Source organism: Mesoplodon bidens (assembly GCF_964165515.1).
Source record: "Mesoplodon bidens genome assembly, chromosome: 2".
In the NCBI taxonomy this organism is placed as follows: Eukaryota; Metazoa; Chordata; class Mammalia; order Artiodactyla; family Ziphiidae; genus Mesoplodon; species Mesoplodon bidens.
Genome location: NC_138177.1, coordinates 116,652,458 through 116,658,457, shown reverse-complemented (window position 1 = coordinate 116,658,457; position 6,000 = coordinate 116,652,458).

Sequence of the window (6,000 nt, the reverse complement as noted above, 5' to 3'; positions counted from 1 at the left end):
TGGGATGTTAGCAGAACTGAAGGGAACAGATGCTTAAAAAGTGTTTGTGTGGTTGGCTTATCCTCATACTTTTATGCTTTATCCTTCTTATGTTTCATGAGAGCAACATACCCTGTGTTTTCAGACTGAATCCTAAAATGAGACATGTGAAGATTCATACTAGTCTATCCACTTATCAGCATCCTGAAGCAGATCTGCCCAGGTTGAGACCATCCTAAATCACCTGCAACCTATAAACATTAGAATAAATGTAAGCCACTTTATTTGGAGATGTTTATTATTCAGTATTATAATGATAGTTGCTGCTAATAGAAAGTTCAATAGACATATCTATATTCAAAAGTAAACTTAAGTGCATAAAAACATATAAAATTCTGAAAAATAGAAAAAACAATCTACTTCCCTTGTCTATTAGTGTACTGTGCTTATTTTGTATATATAACAAGTCTACTGATTACTTAGGAATCTGATCTAGAAAATAGTCATAAGAAATAAATTAACCCTATCAACCACTATAATATTCATATTTTTCAGAATCACTAGCTGATTATTTATCAATCATATCTTCATGACACCACTCTATAAAATTGTATGCTCTCCTGGACAGAGAAAACCATTTTAAATTCATAAAAACAAAAATGTTTCTAATATGAATATGTAGTCTTTCATTTTGTTCTCATGCAGTAAGTAGAAATGATATTCTATTTATTCACTCATATAACATGTGGTTAAATTCTCAATTTCTTTCAATTAAATTTTCAGTTTTAAGTTGATACTAAAGTCACTGATGGTAGTAATCATCAATATATTTCTATATACTTAAAGAACACATAACTTATTGTCTTGCAAAGCATTATCTGTAAATCAGTGATTTTTAAATTATTGTCTGTGAACTGATGCCATCAAGATCACCTGGGATGATGCCAGAGCCCCTTTCCATATCTACTGAATCAGGACCTCTGGGTTGTATCCTGGCATCTGAGTATTTAACAAGTTCTCCAAGTAATTTGTAAGCACAGTAAAATTTCAGAGTCATTGCCCCAAATATTTCTCAGTGATTCACTTGACATAATTTGCCTATTAATTCTAAACACTGTCTCTTCCTACTCTTCCAGAGCACATGTATGTTGCATGTCAATACTTCCAAATCCATCTTCCAATTTGATACCAGCTCTAGCCTTATAAAATGAATATATGAATGTGGTTCTTTATTGTCAAGTATCAATATTCTTGTAGGGAGAATGTCTCACAAAATTATAATTATTTGATGGTTTCATTTATTCAATATTATATAAAATAAAAGACCCTTATTTTACTATTTTTAATTGAAATTTTTATTGAGGTCTCTGTGAATTCACATGCAGCTGTAAAAATAATACTAGAATACAGATCCTATGAATGTTTTGCTCAGTTTCCCCCAACGTTAACATTTAAAACTATGGAGCAATGTCACAACCAAGATATTGGCATTGATATAATCCATTAATTTTATTTACATTTTCTCAGTTTTACACATACTCATGTATGTTTCTGTGGGGCAGTGTGAGTGTGTAAATGTAATTCTACACAACTTTATGATATGTGTAGGTCTATGTTTCCACCATCACAGTCAAGATACTGACCTGTTCAATCACTACAAGGATCTCTCATGTTGCCCTTTTATTAATGCAGCTTCCTTCTCCCACCCTGTCCACCTCCCTAAGCCCTGGCAAAGACCAATTTCTCAACATTTTGGAACACTGTCGTTTGAAAAGTTTATATAAATAGAATTAGCGGTAGTATTAATTTATGGGATTGGCTATTTTCACTCAGCATTATTCTCTGTTGTGCATATCATTACTCATTTTTTTTATTGCTAAGTAGTATTCCATGTGTTTAGGTACCAGATCTTGTTTCACTATTCATCAGTTGAAGGATGTCTGGACTGCAACTCTTGTCTACCATGAAAAAAAAAGCTACTATGAGCATTTGCATACAGGTTTTTGTGTGAACATAAGTTTCCATTTCTCTGGGATAAATGCACAAGAGTGCAACTGCGGGGTCATTACATGTTTAACTTTTTAAAAAAACTGCCAAACTATTTTCCAGAATGGCTGTACCATTTTCATTACCAACAGTGATGTGTGAATTATCCAGTATCTCTGCATGCTCACAGTCTTTTGGTATTGTCTCTACTTTGGCCATTCTAGTGGGTATGATATTTCATTGTGGTTTTAATTTTTATTTCCATGATGAATAAGGATGTTGAATACATTTTCATGTGCTAATTTAACGTCAATAGGAGGAAGGAGCTTCAAGATGGTGGAAGAGAAACATGCAGAAATCACCTTCCTCCCCACAAATACATCAAAAATACATCTACATGTGGAACAACTCCTACAGAACACCTACTGAATGGTGGCAGAAGACCTCAGACCTCCCAAAAGGCAAGAAACTCCCCACGTACCTGGGTAGGGCAAAAGAAAAAAGAAAAACAACAGAGACAAAAAGTAGGGACAGGACCTGCACCAGTGGGAGGGAGCTGTGAAGAAGGAAACGTTTTCACACACTAGGAAGCCCCTTCGCGGGCGGATACTGCAGGTGGCAAAGGGGTAAGCTTCAGAGACACGGAGGAGAGCGCAGCAACAGGGGTGCAGCGGGAAAAGCAGAGAGTTTACCGCACAAAAGATCAGTGAAAACCAGCACTCACCAGCCTGAGAGGCTGGTCTGCTCACCCGCCGGGGTGGGCAGGGGCTGGGAGCTGAGGTTCAGGCTTTGGAGGTCAGATCCCAGGGAGAGGACTGGGGTTGGCGGCGTGAACACAGCCTGAAAGGGGCTAGTGTGCCACAGCTAGCCAGAAGGGAGCCTGGGAAAATGTCTGGAACTGCTGAAGAGGCAAGAGACCATTATTTCGGGGTGCGTGAGGAGAGGGGATTCAGAGCACTGCCTAAACGAGGTCCAGAGATGGGTGTGAGCCACAGCTATCAGTGTGGACCCCAGAGATGGGTATGAGACACCAAGGCTGCTGCTGCAGCCATCAAGAAGCCTCTGTGCAAGCACAGGTCACTATCCACACCTCTCCTCCTGGGACCCTGTGCAGCCCGCCACTGCCAGGGTCCCGTGATCCAGGGAAAACTTCCCCGGGAGAACGAATGGCACGCCTCAGTCTGGTGCAACATCATGCCAGCCTCTGCCACTGCAGGCTCGCCCCACATCCATACCCCTCCCTCCCTCCGGCCTGAGTAAGCCAGAGCCCCCGAATCAGCTGCTCCTTTAACCCCATCCTGTCGAGCAAGAAACAGATGCCCTCAGGCCAACTACATGCAGAGGCGGGTCCAAATCCAAAGCGGAACCCTGGGAGCCTATAAACAAAGAAGAGAAAGGGAAATCTCTCCCAGCAGCCTCAGGAGCAGCAGTTTAAATCTCCACAATCAACTTGAAATACCCTGAATCTGTGGAATACCTGAATAGACAGCAAATCATCCAAAATTAGGAGGTGGACTTTGGGAGCAATGATACATATATATATATATGTATATATATATATATACATATATATATATACACACACATATATATATATACACATATATATATGTGTATATATATACGTATATATATATATATATATATACACACATATATATATACACACATATATATATATACACATATATATATATATACACATATATTTCCTTTTTCTCTTTTTGTGACTGTGTATGTTTATGCTTCTGTGTGTGGTTCTGTCTCTATAGCTTTGCTTTTACTATTTGTCCTAGAGTTCTGTCCTTCCACACTTTTTTTTTTTTTTTAGTATAGATTTTAGCACTTGTTATCACTGGTGAATTTCTTTTTTGGTTTGGTTGCTCTCTTCTTTCTTTCTTTCATTCTTTTTAATTTTTTATTACTTAAAATTTTTTTTAATAATTATTTTTTTATTTTTATTTTAATAACTTTATTTTACTTATATAGTTTTCTTTCTTTCTTTCTCCCTTTTATTGTGAGCCATGTGGATGACAGGGTCTTGGTGCTCCAGCCAGGTGTCAGGCCTGTGCCACTGAAGTGGGAGAGCCAAGTTCAGGACACTGGTCCACAAGAGACCTCCCAGCTCCACGTAATATCAAACGGCAAAAATCTGCCAGAGATCTCCATCTCAACACCAAGACCCAGCTCCACTCAACGACCAGCAAGCTACAGTGCTGGACACCCCATGCCAAACAACCAACAGGACAGAAACACAACCCCATCTATTAGCACAGCGGCTGCCTAAAATCATAATAAGGCCACAGACACCCCAAAACACACCACCAGACTTGGACCTGACCACCAGAAAGACCAGATCCAGCCTCATCCACCAGAACACAGGCACTAGTCCCCTCCATCAGGAAGCCTACACAACCCATTGAACCAACCTTAGCCACTGGGGACAGACACCAAAAACAATGGGAACTACGAACCTGCAGCCTGCGAAAAGGAGACCCCAAACACAGTAAATTAAGCAAAATGAGAAGACAGAGAAACATACAGCAGATGAAGGAGCAAGGCAAAACCCCACCAGACCTAAGAAACGAAGAGGAAATAGGCAGTCTACCTGAAAAAGAATTCAGAATAATGATAGTAAAGATGATCCAAAATCTTGGAAACAGAATGGAGAAAATACAAGAAACGTTTAACAAGGACCTGGAAAAACCAAAGAGCAAACAAACAGTGATGAATAACACAATAAATGAAATTAAAAATTCTCTACAAGGGATCAATAGAATAACTGAGGCAGAAGAACAGATAAGTGGCCTGGATGATAAGATAGTGGAAATAACTACTGCACAGCTGAATAAAGAAAAAAGAATGAAAAGAATTGAGGACAGTCTCAGAGACCTCTGGGACAACATTAAACACACCAACATTCGAATTATAGGGGTCCCAGAAGAAGAGGAAAAGAAAGGGACCGAGAAAATATTTCAAGAGATTATGATTGAAAACTTCCCTAACATGTGAAAGGAAATAGTTAATCATGTCCAGGAAGCACAGAGAGTCCCATACAGGATAAATCCAAGGAGAAACACGCCAAGACACATATTAATCAAACTATCAAAAATTAAATACAAAGAACAAATATTAAAAGCAGCAAGGGAAAAACAACAAAAAACACATAAGGGAATCCCCAGTAAGTTAAGAGCTGATGTTTCAGCAGAAATTCTGCAAGCCAGAAGGGAGTGGCAGGACATATTTAAAGTGATGAAGGAGTAAAACCTACAACCAAGGTTACTCTAACCAGCAAGGATCTCATTCAGATTTGACAGAGAAATTAAAACCTTTACAGACAAGCAAAAGCTAAGAGAATTCAGCACCACCAAACCAGAGAGACCACATTACAACAAATGCTTTACAACAAATGCTAAAGGAACTTCCCTAGGAAGGAAACACAAGAGAAGGAAAAGACCTGCAACAATAAACCCCAAACAATTAAGAAAATGGTAACAGGAACATACATATCGATAATTATCTTATATGTAAATGGACTAAATGCTCCAAAAAAGGACACAGATTGGCTGAATGGATACAGAAACAAGACCCATATATATGCTGTCTACAAGAGAACCAATTCAGACCCAGGGACACATACAGACTGAAAATGAGGGGATAGAAAAACATATTCCATGCAAATAGAAATCAAAAGAAAGCTGGAGTAGCAATGCTCATATAAGACACAATAGACTTTAAAATAAAGACTATTAGAAGAGACAAAGAAGGACACTACATAATGGTCAAGGAATCAATCCAAGAAGAAGATATAACAACTGTAAATATTTATGTACACAACATAGGAGCATCTCAATACATAACTCAAATACAAACAGCCATAAGAGGGAAAACGACAGTAACACCATCATAGTAGGGGACATTAACACCACACTTTCAGCAAAGGACAGATCATCCAAAATGAAAGTAAAGAAAGAAACACAAGCTTTAAATGATGCATTAAACAAGATGGACTTAATTGATATTTATAGGACATTC